Here is a 20221-nt window from a genome sequence, read left to right on the forward strand (position 1 = left end):
TAGTGGCAGTTTATCAACGGCCTTCTGAAAATTTAAATATACTATATCTACAGGCTCCCCTTTACCTAACCTGCTACTTACACCCTCAAGAAACTTCACGAGATTTGTGGAATATAATTTCCCTTTCATAAATTTGTTTTGTCTCTGCCAAATCAGTGGGTTTTTTTTTTTCAAACGCACGGTTGTCATGTTCTTGGTAATAGATCTTAGGATTTTCACTATTATTACTTCATTACTTATGTATTACTTTATCGTAAAACTTAACATCCTAAATTCATATTTTCACATATTCCAATAAAAGCAAACAAATATTAGGATGCTGAGCTAATATACCATTCAATATTTGTTGAGAAATAAGGATATGTTTGAAACTAATTATTGTTTACAGTTTCTAAACACGATCAAGGCAGAGCTGGTATAATAATTTCCTTATACCATACTAAAAGTAGCTTTTCAGGTACAATTAGCAGATTGTTTCTGCCACTTTTTCAGTATCTTGCTATCAAGTAAGAATATTTCTAGAATTTTTCTGAGATAATGGTGATTTTTGCACTATTCTATCACCACAACTCTACCTGAGTATCTGCAAAAGTTATTTTTAAACAGCTACAGCAAAATAGTTGCACGGCATAAATCTCATGGAGTACTTAGAGGTCAGGACTTGATGGTCACAGAAGGTGCATTCATAACGTGGCCAAACAGGTTGATTATCAGACTGTAAATCCTTCCAATGAGCCTGATGGCAGGTGGCAATAGCAGGCGAGTTTCCTAGTCAGCCATATTGTAGAACGCAATGGCAAACCACTGCAGTACTTTGCCAAGCAGAATCATGGACCAATCCAATGGAAGTTCATGGTCGCCAACATGGGTATGGGACCAAAGGGAGGAGGAGGACTTAGAGTTGAAGCACAACTCTTATTTCTGGTAGGCATATCTGCAATATAAAGACCCTTGCATAGTATAAGGGTCTGGAACATACAGGATAAATGTGGGACTGAGTACAGTACCATCCACACAATGAGATTAAAAAGGCACATGACCCAGTGCACTGTTGAGCAAAGACATGTTAAGACCTAAGCCTGTACCCTTTATTGTTGTTCTGTTTGTTATTAAAGACTTACAGTTATCCTACTGAAGACTATGAAAACTTCTTTAAGAGATACCGTTCTGTAACCAACACACTCCCAACCCCTTGAACCAGTGTAAACATTGTATTTTAAAAATTAAAATCTGAAATTTCACAAGGGAAAATCACAGCTTTACCTGGAAAAACATACTTGCCCACTATTAAAGTTAATGAAATGTTAGAAATCTTTTCAAAAGATGGCAGTATTTTTACATCAAGCAAATATGAAGGAAGGTGACAATAGGGCAGACATTTTATTCACTTGAAGAGGCAGGACCGGAGACAAGTGTGCCTGTAATTTCCCGCTACCAGCTGGCATGTCGGTCTCCTGCCATGAACCCTTCTCTGCTTCAATCAGGCAGGATCAGGAGAATGACAGCTACTCACTTCCAAGTGACAGGTCAGTCATTAAGCCAATTAAAGGGCCAATTAAGTCCACTCTTCAGACATTAACTGCAATTTTGCAATCAGCATGCACACCCTCCACTGAGGCAGAAACATGCCAAAAGGTGGTGGCCTCCTGGTAACAGACTGTCAGGGGAAGAGGTAGTGTTGAGGGCTGTGCTCCAACCTGCCAGGATCACCCCCTCCTCCGTCCCCACCCACCACAGCCCTAGGGCCACAACTCTGGCCACTGGCTGTCCAGTTGAGGGGTTATTCCCTTCACGATGATAGCCTGGCAGGTTTGGATTTTCTTTTAGTTAAAAAATTTATAAACCGTCTTCAGAGGAACTCTATCCTGAAGCGCACTCTCTTTCCAATCTACATCACCAGCGAAAACCTCTGATGGTAGGTCTGTTGATCTCCCAGTGCTGCAGGACATCCTATAGACCTTCCGCCCTTGGAAGCTCACCCACTATCCTAAATTGGACAGCGAGCATCAACGATTGCCACTAATTTAGACTGGTCGTTAAATATCATGTCGGGCATCAGGCTTGAACACGACATAGGGGTCAGCTCTGGGAAATGCACCCAGCATTGGGGATCCAACCTCAGAACTAAATTCAGCCCTAGGTGTCTAGCAGTAAATTATAAAGCAGTACTTTAGGCAAGTGCTCTGATGCCATAAACAGTCAAATTGATTGAATTATTGCTTTTAACTGACTGCTAGACAGGCATCATTTTGATTGTCTATAATTGATTTTAGAATAATGTTAATATCTCTACTTGCTGGAATTGCTTGCCAAGCATCCATTTTAAAAAAAGCTTGCATTTACATGGCACTTTTCATGGCATGCCAAAGAGCTGTACAACCACAGAAGTACTTTTGATCACTGTGCAATGTTAAAAAGACTTTATGGGGTAGATTTTCATCCTCCCTGTCTGTGCAGTAGCCTTGAATGAAAACCAGGGGTGTTTTTTCAAGAGCGAACCATTACAGGCATGAAAATCGTTAAAGGGTTTGCTAAGATTTACGGTACTATGGAGTTACCAATATTATTTTACAGCAGGTTATAATAGATTCTGCACAACATATTGAGGTTCTAATCTTTGTCTATTCAGTGAGTATATTAACTGGAACTATGTTCCATGACTCTGTATATTGTCAACTCTGCTCTGTGGTGTTCAGATTACATAAATGTTCAATTAAAAAGCGTGCATTTTAAGTTCAAGGAAACAATACTTCCTTGAAAATATTAATCAGAACTTGTACTTAAATAATACATGACGTTATTACCATTCCACTGCTAAGAAGGCCTTAATTACAATTATCAAGTCAGGCTTGTCATCTCACGGCCAGTGGGCTGGTTGTGGCCCCCAAGGCCTCTGACTTTGGCCGCCAAACTTGCTGGGCATTCAACAGACTGATATTTGAAAAATACTGTAAAGTTGCTCATCCAATCACAGGCTGGTTTCTCACACTGAGCCTATCAACAGAAAATGCAGAGAAAAACCAGCCTGTGATTGGACCAGCAGGGCAGGCAGCCCAGAGTGGCAGGGCCCAGGCAGGGGACGCGGAGCAGCCAAAGAAGTGGGTGCCAGGCAGGGCAGATCAGGGCGCAAGGCAGCTGGAGTAGCAGGGGCTGGATCGGAGCGTGAGACAGCTGGAGCAGTGGGAGGCCAGATCAGAGCACGAGGCAACGGTAGCAGAGCCCAGGTGAGACAGAGCAGGGCCCACCGGTGTCTGAGTAAGCGAGTGACTAGAGATTGTGTGATAGAGATCGAGTGTTGGGGGGGGGGGGTGGTGGAAGGGGGATGGGGAAGAGTTTGTCGTGAGGAGAGAGAGAAAAAGCGTGAAGGGGACCGAGATAGTGTGTGGGGTGGGGAGAGAGTGGGAAGGGGCAGAGAGTGTAAGGGTTTGGGAGGGAGAGTGGGGGATAGAAGAGAGATTGTAGGGGGGAGAGAGTGTGTCAGAAGGGAGGGATATTTTTGGGAGGAGCAAGAGTCTGAGGGGAGCAGAGAAAATGTGGGGGTGAGTAGGGACAGAGAGGGGAGAGGGGGGAGAGAGAGAGAGGGGAGAGGGGGGAGAGAGAGAGAGGGGAGAGGGGGGAGAGAGAGAGAGGGGAGAGGGGGGGGAGAGAGAGAGGGGAGAGGGGGGGGAGAGAGAGAGGGGAGAGGGGGGGGAGAGAGAGCGCGGCCGAGGGGGAGAGAGGGAGAGAGCGGCCGAGGGGGAGAGAGGGAGAGAGCGGCCGAGGGGGAGAGAGGGAGAGAGCGGCCGAGGGGGAGAGAGGGAGAGAGCGGCCGAGGGGGAGAGAGGGAGAGAGCGGCCGAGGGGGAGAGAGGGAGAGAGCGGCCGAGGGGGGGAGAGAGAGAGCGGCCGAGGGGGGGAGAGAGAGAGCGGCCGAGGGGGGGAGAGAGAGAGCGGCCGAGGGGGGGAGAGAGAGAGCGGCCGAGGGGGGGAGAGAGAGAGCGGCCGAGGGGGGGAGAGAGAGAGCGAGGGGAGGAGAGAGAGAGCGAGGGGGGGAGAGAGAGAGCGAGGGGGAGGGAGAGAGAGAGCGAGGGGGAGGGAGAGAGAGAGCGAGGGGGAGGGAGAGAGAGAGCGAGGGGGAGGGAGAGAGAGAGCGAGGGGGGGAGAGAGAGAGAGAGGGGGGAGAGAGAGAGAGAGGGGGGAGAGAGAGAGTGAGGGGGGAGAGAGAGAGTGAGGGGGGGAGAGAGAGAGTGAGGGGGGGAGAGAGAGAGTGAGGGGGGGAGAGAGAGAGTGAGGGGGGGAGAGAGAGAGTGAGGGGGGGAGAGAGAGAGTGAGGGGGGGGAGAGAGAGAGTGAGGGGGGGAGAGAGAGAGTGAGGGGGGGAGAGAGAGAGTGAGGGGGGGAGAGAGAGAGTGAGGGGGGGAGAGAGAGAGTGAGGGGGGGAGAGAGAGAGTGAGGGGGGGAGAGAGAGAGTGAGGGGGGGGAGAGAGAGAGTGAGGGGGGGAGAGAGAGAGTGAGGGGGGGAGAGAGAGAGTGAGGGGGGGAGAGAGAGAGTGAGGGGGGGAGAGAGAGAGTGAGGGGGGGAGAGAGAGAGTGAGGGGGGGAGAGAGAGAGTGAGGGGGGGAGAGAGAGAGTGAGGGGGGGAGAGAGAGAGTGAGGGGGGGAGAGAGAGAGTGAGGGGGGGAGAGAGAGAGTGAGGGGGGGAAGAGAGAGTGAGGGGGGGAAGAGAGAGTGAGGGGGGGAGAGAGAGAGTGAGGGGGGAGAGAGAGAGTGAGGGGGGAGAGAGAGAGTGAGGGGGGGAGAGAGAGAGTGAGGGGGGGAGAGAGAGGGTGGGGGGGAGAGAGAGGGTGGGGGGGAGAGTGAGGGTGAGGGGGGAAGAGAGAGGAGGTAAGGGAGAGATGGGGTGAGGGAGGGAGAGAGAGAGACAATGTGTGAGGAGGATAGAGCAAAGGGGAGAGAGAGCACGAGTGTGTGAGGGGGAGAGGGAGAGTGTGTGTGAAGGGAGTGTGTGTGAAGGGAGGGAAGGAGAGAGAGTGTGAGGGGAGAGATGACTGTGAGAAGGGAGGAAGTGAGAGTGAGTGGGAAGATAAAGGGAGAAGAGAGTATGAGGGGTTGAGAGATGGAGAGAAAGTGTGAGGGGGAGAGGGAAAGAGAGTGTGAGGGGAATGTGTGTGCGGGAGCAGAGTGTGTGTGCATAAGTTTGGCTCAATCCCAATATCAGGGTTCTCATTCACCCTCACCCCCACACACCAACATGAACTCTCAGTCCACGAGGGTTAGTGAGCACCCGAGACTGGGAGTGAGCCAGGCACACATACTCTCACGGTCATCTTTATTTATTACCCATTGTTTTTTGCTCAGAAAGTTGTTTCTTTTTCCATCTCAGTTCCTTTTTGAATTCATGTTTAATGTTGTGCCAAACTTTATCTTTCTAAAATTTGATCATCAGTCCCTTGAGTGAAAAAAATCTTAAAATGTGGGCCCCAAGTGAAAAGGTTGGCCAAGCTTTTATTAAGTCAACAGTCTATATTCACTCAAAGTGAAACATGCATAAGATAAAAAGCAGTAGTAGGTATAAGGTACACACAGAAATACACTGTTCCACTATTCCTTCCAACTAGTAGATATTAAAACAAATTACTATTAGGTCCTTCATCAATCGTGCAGGATGTTCTGCTCTCACATACCAGATTGTTATGACGTGGTGGATGATGTGTGCCAAGCGGATCAAATCCACGAGGGAAAATTGATCACGCGGTCACAACTGTTTTGTAATTTGCATTTTATTTTGAGATGTGTGCCTTGAATTCAGAAGTAATAAGGCTGCCGCGGCTTCAAAGTCTTTTAGAAAATTAAGCATTTATTAGCAAAAGAAAAAAAATTCAAGCACATACATAGGTCTATAAATTACTACTATAATAACTCCTAAAACCACGAATTAATCTGGCTCCCAGTTACACTTTTGTTAAGGCAACTGTAAAAACAAATAGATTTAAATAGACCCAGGCAAAGCAATGCAATACTCTGGATAGTAGTATGGGAAATGATTTTTCTCAGTTTTGGTTCCTGCAGGCAGCAACTAAAAAAGAGGCTGGAGGCTTGTTCACACTTGTGTTATATCTTAGAATTCCTTCTCCCCTTACACATAGCCTCATCTCCTTTATATATGTTTCTCCCTTTAAATGAAAATTTCATTGTTCCCATATGTTTTTGCAACTTTACTTTTCTCATAATATAAATCTTTCCTGGTGCTAATTTTATCAGTAACCTTTGAGAAAAATAAACGCACCGGTTGGCTTAGCTTCTTCTGGATAAGTGAAGCATCTTACCATCTCTTTGAAATTCAATCTACTCTGATTTATCTAAAAATGCAAATTTTCCTTACACCTCACATTTTAAAACTTCAGCCATGTTTATGTACTTAGCATTTCAAACCTAATTTCGTTTTTGATGACTCAAAGCCACCAGATATGCTGTCTCCAATTCAATTAAATCCCATACATACACACATATACACAGACACTATCCAAACCCCACTTATACAATAAATCACAATATTATGAAAATTATTATATTTCCATGACAAGAGCCTCTATTTTTCCTGCTCAGTCCAAGTCAATTGAATACACAAGCAGTGACAGAAGTATATATGCTAATATGCATGGGCATATGTAACCACGCCAAGATGTGTAACAACGTAGTTTTGTACTTTTTAGGTGTCTTCTGTGAATTTTTCTGTCTATCCACAAATGAAACTAGTCTCCTTTGCTAAACAGCGATTAACAATAGTTACTAGCTTACTTTAAGTGGACAAATATTAAATATGCTGGCATAGTTCAAATAGCAGGGAATCTAAATAAATAACATGGCCACTTAACTCTAGGAGGAGGAAAGCAAGATTTCTGTCTATTAGTTATGCCAGATTGTGTCCAGCTATGCTGTTCTTTGAAATTTCAATTGAATGAAGAGGAATGGACAGATCTTATATTTGCATCACTTCAAGGGAGCTCCAAAACTCTAGCAGATTCCTCAACAGAGGGTATTGATTATTGTTATTTCTGTGGGGTCAATGGTTCTGTTAGGAACTGAATTGTTTTTAAAGTTTTCTTTTTATTTGGACCAGAAGAGAAACCTCATGCAGTAGGCAGCTCCGCCTTCGAAAAACATAATGCAGCTAATGGCACTCAAGTCCACTTTAGGTAATACCTGCCTAGGCAGCTGATCCATCCCAACATTTAGAAGAGAGTCATGGCCTTAAGTTTGGGTAGATAGAAGTTCAAGCGCTTAAGCTTGCATTGGCAAAGAGAATTCCCAGGAATTTCAGAGAACTTATGTTTAAACAATTATAGAACGAGCGGATCCAGACTTTAAATGTACAAGATATAGGTCGGATCCCCTTCTTCAGTGTTATATTCTGATTATAGGGAGCATTTAACTGCGGGTATAGAGGATAGAGAAAAGGAGCAAAATTAGTACATGTCAGGATTTTAATTTATGAGAGAAAAGGCTGCAGAATGGTCCCAAGCATCAAAAACTGCTCACTTAGTGATAGCTGGATACAGCAGCATGAAAGTACACATGCTACTTGCTCTTTTCAACATTGGCACTTACCTTCCATTTCACTACTGATTAATAAGCTCCTGATTGGGCAGAATGACATACCTCTCTCACTCGGGTCAGAGTAGGCAGGTAGGAGTACACCTTGACATAACCAAACCCAGAAATTAGTTTCCTGAAAAAAATTTCAGCTGAGCCTCCCCATTTGTGACCTTATACAAGGCAAATTTCCTTATAGATATCAGACCTCTTATCTTGCAATGCAAATTCCTACAACTCAGGGAAAGACACAAGCTGTTACCTTTCTTGTTCAGCACATAAACGATTTGAATATGGTACTGGGATTTTTGATTTTTGTTTCATGTTGAGTTATTATAATAATGAATCATTTTGAGCTAAAATTCAAAAACATTCACTCAGTACATCCTGAAAGAACACTGTTGAAGGTCAAATTCTTGTAATCGCTCTAAATTTTCAATGTAATAAGCCTTTCCTCCAGATATTCTGTGGGACTAGTGTCAAGCATAAAAAATAATTGCCTTTGGTATCATAATGTTAATTTTAGAAAATGGCTCAGAAATGATATCACAAGCTAACCATTGGCAATATTTTGATCCAGTACCTTTTGGTGAGCTTATATAGGTTGGAGGCCCTAAATCAGTAAATACCATGAAATTTCCATAATAGGAAATTAACTTTTCCAGGAGAAAGAGCAGAGATTTACTAGACTTGTATCCTATGTCTGAGTCAATGATTCTAGTGACTTATTACACAGATACACAAGCAGGTGATTTGTGGGTTGAAATTACACTGACAGCCAAACAATCTCAACCATACAAATCTTGTCAAGTCACAAATTTCACAATTTCCATTCACTTGCCAATTCTGCTTTCTTTATCTAGGCTTGAGACAAAACAAGCGTTATAAATTGTTCCTATTAATATACTTTGGCTCAGATTTTGTGGGAAACTTTCATTGTCTTTACTCCTCCGAACTCGATGGCGATTTCAGGGGCTGAAATTTTGGCTCCTCCTGTGCAGGGGTCGAAAATACCAGCACCAGCCAGCATCCTGACATCATTCCTGGCTCTCTCTATTCTCATCAGGGTGGTGAAAGGGCCCCCCCGTGATCCAACCCACTCCAGGATTAAGACCAATTAAGTTAGTTGAAGAGCTCATTAAGAATTGACGAATGGAGGGTGGGGGTGTTGTGATTTTCGTGGGTGGTGCATGGCCTGCATGCAGTGTCTGGGGCAGGCCAGGCAAATGGAGATTGGCACACAGTTGGCAGGGAATTAGCTGGGCCCCCAAAAAAGGGTGAACAGCGCAGAGGGGGACTTGTCCACTTGGAAACAGGTGTCATTGGTGTGGAGAGAGCTTGCAGTAAACGTTTAGAAGCTGCAGGGCGTCATCACCTGCCTGGCATCATGGAGACATAACAGCAAGGGCAATGCTGCGAAGCACAATTGGGCAGCCACCTGACCACATGGAAGGCAGCCAGGCCTCTGGCTCTTCTGAGACATGGTGCAAACTAAATGCTCTGCGATCGCTCACTCTGCAGTATCACTGCTCAAATAGCAGCCACAACAATGGCTGCTGAAGATCAGTTTAAATTGGGCCCACACTTGGGTAGTCCACCTCAGTTTGTGTCCCATTAATCGATCTCCAAATCAGTGTCAATTTAGGGCTTCTTCCATGAAACTCAGGACCCATTTACTGTTTCCGCTTGGCGGGGGGCACGCAGGAGGGGTGGTGGTGGTGTTCAGGGCCAGGAACCAGTCCCAATTTCTATCTCCCACACCTGCAGTAAAAATGCAGTCCCTGGGATCAGCACATTCCTCGGTAACCATGGGGCCGAAGTTTTAGGCTGGCGTGAGTGCGCATTCGAACTCACATGAGAAGATGTCGGGCGAGCATCCCAACACCATCCCACGAGCTTGCGAAATTTCGGTTGGCGAACAAAAGTTGGAAGCGTGCCCGCCGACAATTAAGAGGCCAATTAGTGTAATTAAATTTGCAATTGTCTCTGATTTTTTGTAGTCCATACAACATTAAGGTTGGCGGGCGGGTGAATTGGTCAGGCGGACTTTTCACAAAACCTCATTCATGGGCGGGATGAGGTTTCCGTTATTAAATAAAAATTTTTTTAAAAACCTATGGCCAGCATTTTTATCATGTATATGCTCAAGTGACTGACTGTAATGCTTGGACATTTTTTTTCCTGATTTTAAAAACTTTATTCAATTGTTTTCAAGTCTTCGGCTCTCCGAGGCAGCTCTCGGCCTCCAGGGAGCTTTTATTCCGTGCTTGCCCGCGCCCATGTCAGCGCCTGCCCTCCTCCCACCCCCACCCTGGCAGCGCTGAGCATTTCAGCACAGGCTTCACGCTAGCTGGTTGTTAATTGGCCAGCCAGCGCGAAATCACAGTCAGGGGCCGATCGCAGTCGGCAGTCCGTTCCCCGGCCAATCTTGGGCCCACCGACCTAAAAATTCTGCCCACTGAAATCCAGGGGCTGTCAGTGATTCTACATTTCTCCAGAGGCAGCGCTGTTGAGGTCCCCCCAGAATCAATTGGTCCCCCCATAATCAATTAGAAGTCACTAAACTGAGGAGAACTTGCTCATTTACGCTCTTAGTCTCACAGGAACCTTTGAAAATGTTAAACATTTGTTGAAAGAGGTACAGCAGGGATTTTAGTGGTGCATTAAGTTCCTAATTACGCTAAACAACCTCACTGACCCTGAAAGAGTATGTTTTGCATTCGTTGAATGTCAAATATCTCCACGATGATAAGGAATTCCATATATTTTTAAAATAATACTTTTAAATCTTAGTTTAGTTTCTACCCTCAGCCCATGTTTACCTTTCAATCGTTTATTTCACTATGTATAGCATTTAAAAATAAAAAGGGATCTGGGAATGTTTCTGGGTTCTGAACCTGCCCCTGGGAGGAAACAGTCACATGTGGAAATTATGACTGGTGTACCCCCTGAATTGGCATGGAAACAGGTACCCTGTCCAATTAATGGCAGTGGGCAGGCTCTAGGACCTTGATGGGGTGGGGGGGAGTGGGGGTTTATCAGAAGCCTTCCAGCTTGAGAGGAGCAGCAGGATGCAGTGAAGGGTAAGTAACCGAGAGCGTGCTTCAACATGAAGGTGCCCTCCCACCAACATTTAAAAAAATGTATAATGTAAAAAAGAAAAAGGAACCAGGCCCCCAGTGTGGGGGATGGGGAGGGAATCACTGTACAGAGTGGCCTTTGGCAGCCCCCCACCCAGGCAGGCAGGAAGAGCCTATGGGTCTGCCAGAATGCTGGCCGCTGGCCTACTGTTGAATTCCTGCCTCGAGGTAGTTAGAAACCCCCCACCACAAGCCCTCTCCCCCTCACCACCATTGGCTACCGATACTGGACACCAACGGAAAACTCCTGTCACCTCCTCCAACTACCCTTAAAGAATCTAATTGACTGCCGGCCTTGTGGGGATGGGCAACTCTGACAACCCCAAACCTACCTAGGCAAAGGTTACTACTGAACTGACTAGTTTCATTAAAGATCGAATGAGATTTGTTTGAAACATTCTGATAGAGCATCATGGATATGTGGATGCAGGGACAACAGAAAATGGAAAAGCTTTCAACACCAATGAAGTCAGCAAATTACAGCCTATCTGAATGTTTAAGTCATGCATTTTTGAACAAAACTGTTTTAAATTCTTCTGTGAGAATGGAAAAGGAACTGGTAACTGCACAGGCCCCTTTTATGTACAGTGACCTCATTTCCTCCGGAGATCTTCCCTCCACAACTTCCAACCTCAGTCTCCCAATCCCGCACAGCCCTCTTCTATCTCCTTCCCAAATAGGAATGTCCTGGTTGACTCATTGTGTTAACCTGCTCCTGCCCCACGGAACTCAATTCTTCCTATCTTGATGCCATTCTGTCTCTCTCCTTGTCCAGTCTCTTCCCACCTACATTCTTGATTCCTCTGATGCCCTACATCATTTCAAAATTTCCAGTTTCCTGGCTCTAACTGCCACCTCTTCAATATGGACGTCCAGTTCCTCCACCACGATGGTCTGAGGGCTCTCCGCTTCTTCCTTGAACAGAGGCCCAAAGAATCCCCATCCGTCACCACTCTCCTCCGTCTGGCTGAACTTGTTCCCTCACTGAACAATTTCTCCTTTAACTTGTCTCACTTCCTCCAAATAAAAGATGTGGCTACAGGTTTCCGCATGTGCCCCAGTTATAGCTCGTCTTTTTATGAGGTATATGGAACATTCTTTGTTCCAGTCCTACTCAGGGCCCCTCCCACAGCTCTTTTTCCGGTACGTAGATTACTGTATCGGTGCCGCTTCATGCTCTTGCCTGGACCTGGAAAAATTTATCGATTTTGCTTCCAATTTTCACCCTTCTCTCACCCTCACATGACCCATCTCCGACACTTCCTTTCCCTTCCTTGACCTCTCTGTCTCCAACTCTGGTGACAGACTATCTACCAATATTTAATGCAAGCCCACCGACTCCCATAGCTACCTCGACTAGAGATCCTCACATCCTGCTTCCCACAAGGACGCCATCCCATTCTCCCAGTTCCTCCATGATGCTACTTTCCAAAACAGTGCTTCTGACGTCTTCTTTCTTCCTGAACTGAGGGTTCCTCCCACTGTAGTTGACAGCGCCCTCAAACCATCTGCCACACCTCTGACCTCACCCCTTCCCCTCCCTCCCAGAACCATGATAGTGTCCCCTTTGTCCTTACTTTTCATCCCAGCAGCTCCACATTCACAGGACCACCCCTCGCCATTTCTGCCAACTCCAGCATGATGCCACCACCAAACACATCTTCCCCCCACGACCCACCCCCACCCATCAGCATTCCGCAGGGACTGTTCCCTCCCTGACACCCTGCTCCACTCCTCCATCACTCCCAGCACCTCATCCCCTTACCACGGCACCTTCCCGTACAAATGCAGAATGTGGAATGCCTGCTCCTTTACCTCCTCCCTCCTCACCATCCATGGCCCCAAACACTCATTTCAGGTGAAGCAGCACTTCACTTGCACCTCCTTCGATTTGGTCTACTGTACCTGTTGCTCCCAATGCTGTCTCCACTACATTGGGGAGATTAAATGCAGACTGGGTGACTGCTTTGAGGAACACCTTCACACAGTCCGTAAGCCTGATTCAGATCTTCTTGTTGCTTGCCATTTCAACTCACCATCGTGCTCTCATGCCCACAAGTCTGTCCTTGACCTGCTGCAACGTTCCAGTGAAGCCCAACACAAACTCGAGGGACAGAACCTCAACTTCCGATTGGGCACTTTATAGCCTTCTGGACTTAACATTGAGTTCAACAACTTCAGACCATGAACTCTCTCCTCCGTCTTGACCACTGTTTTAATCTAATTAGTTTCCTCAACAGCAACCCCCATCCTCAACAGGGAGTCTGTCATTTATTCTTAAGGTTTGCTTTCACAGAGTGCTGACCTTTGTTATGCAATTTACACTTTCTGCTATCTTACCTTTATGCCACTATCAGCACCTTCCTTAGCCCCTAACTCTACCATTAACACTTCCTTTGTCTTGTGTCTATGATATCTTTGTCAAATATCTCCTGAGCTCCCATCAATCCATGACCTTCTATTTTGCTCCACTTGCTCCAAACCCTCTTAAACAGTATAAAATCAATCACATTTTTAGCTCTTTTCAGCTCTGAAGAGTCATACAGACTCAAAACATTAATTCTGTTTCTCTCTCCATAGCTGCTGCCAGACCTGCTGAGTTTTTCCAGAATTTTCTGTTTATTTATCCCCTTTATGAACATATAGCAAGAGCTGTTGCACAAGGTTGTAAGAACTTGAGTGGCAATGCACCATTTAGATTTTTTCACCTTTTTATTCTTCCCCACTACCATTCTCCACTGTAGCCCCCCCAACACCCATTATTCACTCACTAAAAGGGAAGACTTTAAAATGTTGCATTTTAGGTAGTTTTGTATCTCAAATTACCTGAAAATACTAATTATCAAAAAATGATCACTCTAAACTTCCAAAAATTGAGAGCCAAAATAATCTTACACACAAAATAATCGTACAAATATTGAGAGCTTACATCAGCAAATATGAGTTTTCAATGTCCTTCAGTTTAGGATTTGCAAGCATTATCTGCCCATTGTATTATTAAAATTGAACAACTTCCATTTAACTGAGGGTGAACACTATGTATACATGCAAGTTACTGCCATTATTTTGCATTTTTGTAGAAATGGCTAGCAATACTTACGGAGCAAATTAGTTCAATGTTGAGTCTAGAGAGCTGTAAAGTGCCAAATTGAAAGATAAAATCCTATTCCTCAAGCTTATATGAAGCTTCCCGAGCACAATGTAGGAGGCTGAGGACAAAAGGCTCAGAGTGGAAGTGGGGTGGAGAATTAAAATGACAGGCTTCCAATTTTTGACCTTTTCCTCACCTTCACACGTCCAATTCTTCCTTTCCTCAACTTCTCAGCCTCCATCTCTACATAGGTTATTGGACAGTAGCAACGAGAAGCCCACTCACTCCCAGAGTTTCCTGGAAACACTCTACTTTACTTTCCCAGTTTCCTTGTCTCTGTTCTGATAATTCTATCTTGCATACTAACAGTTCTGGTACGTGGTCCTTTTGCCTCAACTGAGGACTCCCTCCACTGTGGTTGACAGTGGCCTAGACACTGTCTGTTCTTTTTTCACAATTCTGCGCTCACCCTGAGAACCATGATAGGGTTCCCTTGTCCTCACCTTTCATCCCACCAGCCTCCCTATTAAATGGATCATCTTCCATCATTTCTCTCACCCTCAGCGGGAGGTCGTATCTTAGCCCCCCATTCTCCTGCCCTCTTTCAACATTCTGAAGGTAGCATTCCATCTGAAACACCTTAGTCTCCTTCTCAAATCACACCAACATTCCCTCCCCTTCCCATTGCACCTTTCCATTCAAGCACAGGAGGTGCAAGACTACCGTTCACACCATCCAAAACCCAAAAAAAGCTCCTTGTAGATGAAATAACGATTTATTTGTCCTTCTTTCAATTTAGTATGCCACACTTGCTGCTCATGACATGGTGTCCTCTATAGTCATGAGACTAAATGCATTTTGCAAAACACCTCTGCTCAGTCTGCAAGTGTGACCATGCCTGTCTTTTTAATTCAGTATTCCACTCCCACTCTGACCTCTCTGTCCTTGGCCTGTTTACACTGCTTCAGTGAACTCAAAGTGACCTCGAGTAACAGCACCTTATCTTTCAGTTAGATCCTTCTGGACTCAACATTCAGTTCAACAATTTCAGTTCATAACCTCGATTTCCCCCATTTTTTTCTTTGCGATTGGTTTTGGCGATGATTCTGCTTTTCCCATCTTTTGTCTCTTTACTTGTCCTGTTACCATTGCCTTCTACCTTGCACCATCATCCATTTTTACAATCAATTTCTCCTGCCTTCTACCCAACCAGAGAGCTTCCATTTCATTCTTCCCCTACCCACTACCCCATCAACCTCCAACCTTTTCACTGCCTCTGCACTTGCTTAAATCTTGTTACATCTCCAAGCTTTTCGAGTTACGATGAATGGCCAAGATGAAAACATTGGCTGGGATTTTGGCCAGCTCTGGGCATCAAGCTGGGAGGTCTCATGGAGTTGAAAAGAGAGCCGGTAAATTCCAGGGACCCGGGTCAGGAAGGCTCCCCTGTACAGTCCTGCTGCCGGGCTGTTTTTCCAGCCGCAGGAGTGGCAGGGGGTTGGCTCACTAACCAGAGCCAGATGACCAATTTACATAATTAATTGGCTAATTGTCACCCACTTTTCCCCACTACTGGCAATTTGCCAACAGTGGAATGGACCCCTGTCACAAGTAAAGACCGTCAGCTGCATGGGGATGGCCCCCATGGGAATGGGAGGTTGTGGTGGGATCATTGGAGCCAGAAGCTCCATAGTGCAAGGAAGGGGCCCCCTGCAGTCCCAACGCCACCACTTTCCCTTCCAATTGTTAAGGCCTGACCGCCTGGCCTTGGCACAGGAACACATTTTTTAATCTCCCATGCGAGGGTGCCTCAAACTGGAGAGCCAGCCCAATGCCCTCAATTGGGTAGCAGGCCCAATTTCAGCCTCTTAATTGGCTACTGACAGGAAGAAGGCTGCAGTCCCTCTGACTCGGGATCCATTTATGGTCCAGCCATCAGGACTCAGCCCATGCAGGGAAAATCCTGGCCATTAAGTCTGTATTTTGCTGCCTAATTTACTCAGGATTTCCAGAATTTTCCATTTCTATTATAATCACAAAATCGTTATGGTGCAGAAAGAGGCCATTCAGCCCATCGTGTCTGCACCGGCTGTCCAAATGAGTGACTTAATGACATCCTCCTGCTGTTTTCCCATACCCTTGATTCTATTCAAATAATCATCTAATGTGCTTTTGAATGCTTTAATTGAACCTGCCACTCTAACTAGCATCTTGTATGACCTGTTATCTAGTTGTAATTATAATGCTTGACCCTGAAAATAAGCAAATAAGGCTGATGGGAACATGACTGCTGCACTGTTTTGCAAATGAATTGGTTAAGCATGCTACATCTGCATTTTTCTGGCAATCTACAGCTTGACCCTGACTTTACAGGCATTATGTGTTCAGAGAGACAGACAGATTCAATACAATCTCTGTTACTTCAGTTACTCATAACAGAGTTGACAATGGATTAAATATGACAGGAGAGGCTTCACTAAAGCTGTACCATATAACAGCCTCAAAAAATTCAAAAGGTGTTATAATTATTACTCTGCCTTAATGAATATTTAGCACTGTGGCTTCTGATATTAACAATGTGATACTTTGGAGTTAACGTGCAGAACTTGGTTGAATTACATGATGGTTGAAGCACTGACAATTACTATGTCTGCCATTGATTCACTCAATAATTACGTTTCTAAAGTTTTGTGAGTAATTCAAGAGATTTCCTTTGCTCATGTCACCAGTACTTAGTTAAAGTAAAAGTATTCCTCCCATCGATAAAAAAAATTACCAGAAATCTGTCACTCTCCACTTTCCTGGGTGGGTGCTGCTCTAATAGCACTCAAGAAGCTTGACGCCTTCCAGGATAAAGCAGCCTGCTGGATTGGCACCCCATCCACAAACATTCACACCGTCCACCACCAACACACAGTGGCAGCTACAAGATGCACTGCAGGGACTTACCAATCTCCTTTAGACAGCACCTTCCAAACCCACAACCACTAATATCTAGGTCAAAGGTTCAGACACATGAAAAACTACCACCTGAAAGTTCCTCTCCAAGCCACTCACCATCCTGACTTGGCAATACATCGCCGTTCCTTCACTGTCGTTGGGTCAAAATCCTGGAATCCTCTCCCTAACACCAATGTGGGTGTACTGACACCATGTGGTCTGCAGCAGTTCAAGAAAGTAGCTCACCACCACCTTTGCAAGGGCAATTAGAGATGGGCAATAAATGCTAGCCTAACCAGTGACGCCCATGTCGAATGAATGAATGAATGTAATAATTATTGTTAAAATTATCTATCTCTTCGATGAGGCTAGCTTAACCAGCAACACCCATGTCCCATGAATGAATGTAATAATTATTGTTAAAATTATCAATCTCTTCGATGAGGTGTTTTGTTTTAAAAGAAAAAATCAACATCTCTTAAAAATGATAAAAGAGTTTTATATTTGCATAATCATTACAGATTTACATTTCTGTGGTCCTTTACATCCAGGCAGTTGCTTAAAAACGGATTAACATTAAGAGGACAAAAAGTGATAAATACTGGCCAGGAGGGTACGGGGAAAAGGAAATGGGCCAGGGAGGTGTCTGCACTGATTTTTGACAACTCTGGCAAATAAGAGTTGTACTTCACTGTGTTAGACTGTGTCCAGTTGTACCAGTCCAAATCAAGCCAGTTTAGGTATACAGTGGTAGATCCCAAATTGATTCCAGATTGTATGTGTAAAGTGGTGGTCTCAGTGGGAAGAAAGATTAGATTAAAACTCTTCTGCTTAAATATGCTATGAAGAAATATACTTTCCAAAACTTTGGGGTACTGTGTGCAAATACAGTTTTCCATTCATACACTCACCTGAAGTCTGGTGAATGGTCTTGCATTTGGATAAAGTGCTCATTAAAAATATAGTTCTGAAACTCTCAAATTTTTTCAAAGAGAAGCTCTATAACACCTGAGGGAATCAGGTTGGAGAGCTATTTAAAGTTATCCTTAACTGCAGGCCAGGAAAGGTAGAATCAGGTATGGCACTGCATATTCACTCCAAAGAGTTCTTAAGTATGAAAGGCTTCCACAATTTCATCCTACGACAGTGTTTACTTATAAAATTCACCTGCCACTGAAATCTGCTGATCCATTTAAACTCTCCGCTCACCCCACCCTATCTGCACCAATGTTCCCAGCCTGTCAAGTAAGGAGCTGCTGCAGGAACAAGATGAGAATCTGTCCCTCCGGATTTCCCAACTGCCCAAATGGTGGACTGTCTATCAACAATCTGATTAGTGCCGGCAGCTTATTTAAATGAAGCCTGACAACTGAAATCAATCACTGGCCAATGTCTCCTGGTGAGCACCTGACCAACCTATGCTTGACACTGATATTAACTCTAGGAGCTTCAAGTCGAAGACAGTATGACCAACTATTCGAATGGCTTCCTCAAATCAAACACAATCTTCTCTTCTCAACTAACATGTGAGAATTTAACTGTTCTCAAATTGAAGTAATCTAAAAGAACAATTTCATTACAGTATTTATTTTTCTCATGTAAAGGCAAAGCTTAAGATATTTAGAATGGATATATTAGAAAAAAAATTCAAAAACTAATCTTTTTGAACTTTTTGTCTTATTTGATAAGGAAATGAAATAGGGCACAAGATATGCTAGGATGACATTTTGGGGTGATTTCCACTGGATACCTCAGGAGCTAAAGTGGTCAAGGGGTGGCCAAGACGGAGCGTTAAACTGAAACACTGGATAAACCCACAATTAGTTGAAGCCCACACTGGCGATGGTAACTTGGAGGCCTGCTGATACAAAAGCAAAATACTGTGGATGTGGGAAATTTGAAATAAAAGAAGAAAATTCTGGAAATAGCTAGTCAGGCAGCATCTGTAGGGCATGCCTTCTCCCTCCCCCTTTTCACCTGCTTAAAATCTATTACATTTCTAACTTTTCCCAGTTCTGATGAAAGGTCATTTGCCATGAAACATTAACTCTTTTTTTACCTCTACAGATGATACCTGACCGACTGAACATTTCCAACATTTTCTGTTTTATCTTGGGGGCATGCTAAACAACTGATTATTGCCTGCCAGCAGTCACTGAAGAGGCCACACAGCGTTTAGAGGCTTGTGCTTCAAATAATGCCTTTTCTTAACAGCGACCAGCTGTTTGTGAGTATACAAAAGCATTGATATCAATTTCAAACTCCACTTATAAAGGGATATTTACCATTTAAAGTGATAACATTTCACACTGGACCTGTAAAAAGGGCCTCTGAAACATCAGAAGACTTTCTTTGTCAAGACTTTACCAATTCTCGAGCAACATTTATTCCAGATATTCTCTAAGCACTTCTAATAAAAATAACAAATGTTGAGTCACGGCCATACTGGTGAGACAATATTGTGACTTTAACTGCACTTTAAAGGACTGAAATTCAAGAATGCTTCCAAAAGCCATAAGACACTTTTGTGGATTACAAAAGATTATCTAGTACCCAGAGAGAAACATCTTCAGAGACTTCAAGACCAACCTCCCTCAGAGAGAGAGAGAGAGAGTCCTGCAAAGAGCCATCCGTTGCTGCAGTCAATTAAGCAGCCTAAGTATATAGCTCTAGTACCTTGCAAGAGGACTCCCTCCCCTCAAGTTCACCTGAGTTCTCAACCTCTGGCAGATCTACTATAAGAACTTTCGCAGCCACGGAGAAATCTCTACTTTTCAAGATCTTCACTTCCAGCCAAAACATCAGCTCAACTAAGAAACATCAGGACCCACAATGAAACAGAGAGCAAATTAAATTAAATTTTATAATGACTGTTTTACCTTCAACTGTATCTATTTTTTGTGTGTGCGATAGTGTGGCTAAGTTATGTGAATGAGACATTAAACTTTCATTTAACCTTCAGGGTAAGTGTGTGTGAGAAATAAAGTAACTTTCTTCATTTCAATACACAAAACCTTGCTGCTGATTTATTTATCATTGACTCAGTCACTCTGAGGATAAGAAATACACACATCCACATACAAATATATTTGACCATGGGTAATAAAATATAACACCTTAAAATTGTCTGAGAGAGCTGCTACTCCAAATTACTGACCACCTTATCAGAGTTGCTCAAGGTCCCTCTTGCACTGGATAAGGAAAGAGTGGGGGGCATGTAGACAGGCAGAACAACATCAGTTACTGCAGGAGAGAGAAACAGGATGGCTTCCTTCTCCCTATGGGTGCAGGACACCCTCCTCTGGACCTCCTTCACCAGGACTTCTAGTTCCACATCCAAGAGCTGCGCACCTATTTCTTCAGTCCCTAAAAAAAATGATGCAACGTGCTGCTGTGTGACAGCCAGAACCGTCCCCACCTGAATTGCAAGTGGGTGTGAGAAGCGTACAGATACTGCTCCACAGAAATTGTTTCATTGTT

General features: G+C 44.5%; 1 long non-coding RNA gene across 1 annotated transcript; it reads left to right on the forward strand.

The window, feature by feature from the left end:
- Positions 1–3078: 3078 nt before the first annotated feature.
- On the forward strand, positions 3079–19745 carry LOC121291556. Its single transcript, XR_005946027.1, has 2 exons — positions 3079–3224; positions 18809–19745. It is a non-coding gene; the product is annotated as an uncharacterized LOC121291556 (long non-coding RNA).
- The last annotated feature ends 476 nt before the right edge of the window (positions 19746–20221 follow it).

Source organism: Carcharodon carcharias, chromosome 19 (assembly GCF_017639515.1).
Source record: "Carcharodon carcharias isolate sCarCar2 chromosome 19, sCarCar2.pri, whole genome shotgun sequence".
Lineage (NCBI taxonomy): Eukaryota > Metazoa > Chordata > Chondrichthyes > Lamniformes > Lamnidae > Carcharodon > Carcharodon carcharias.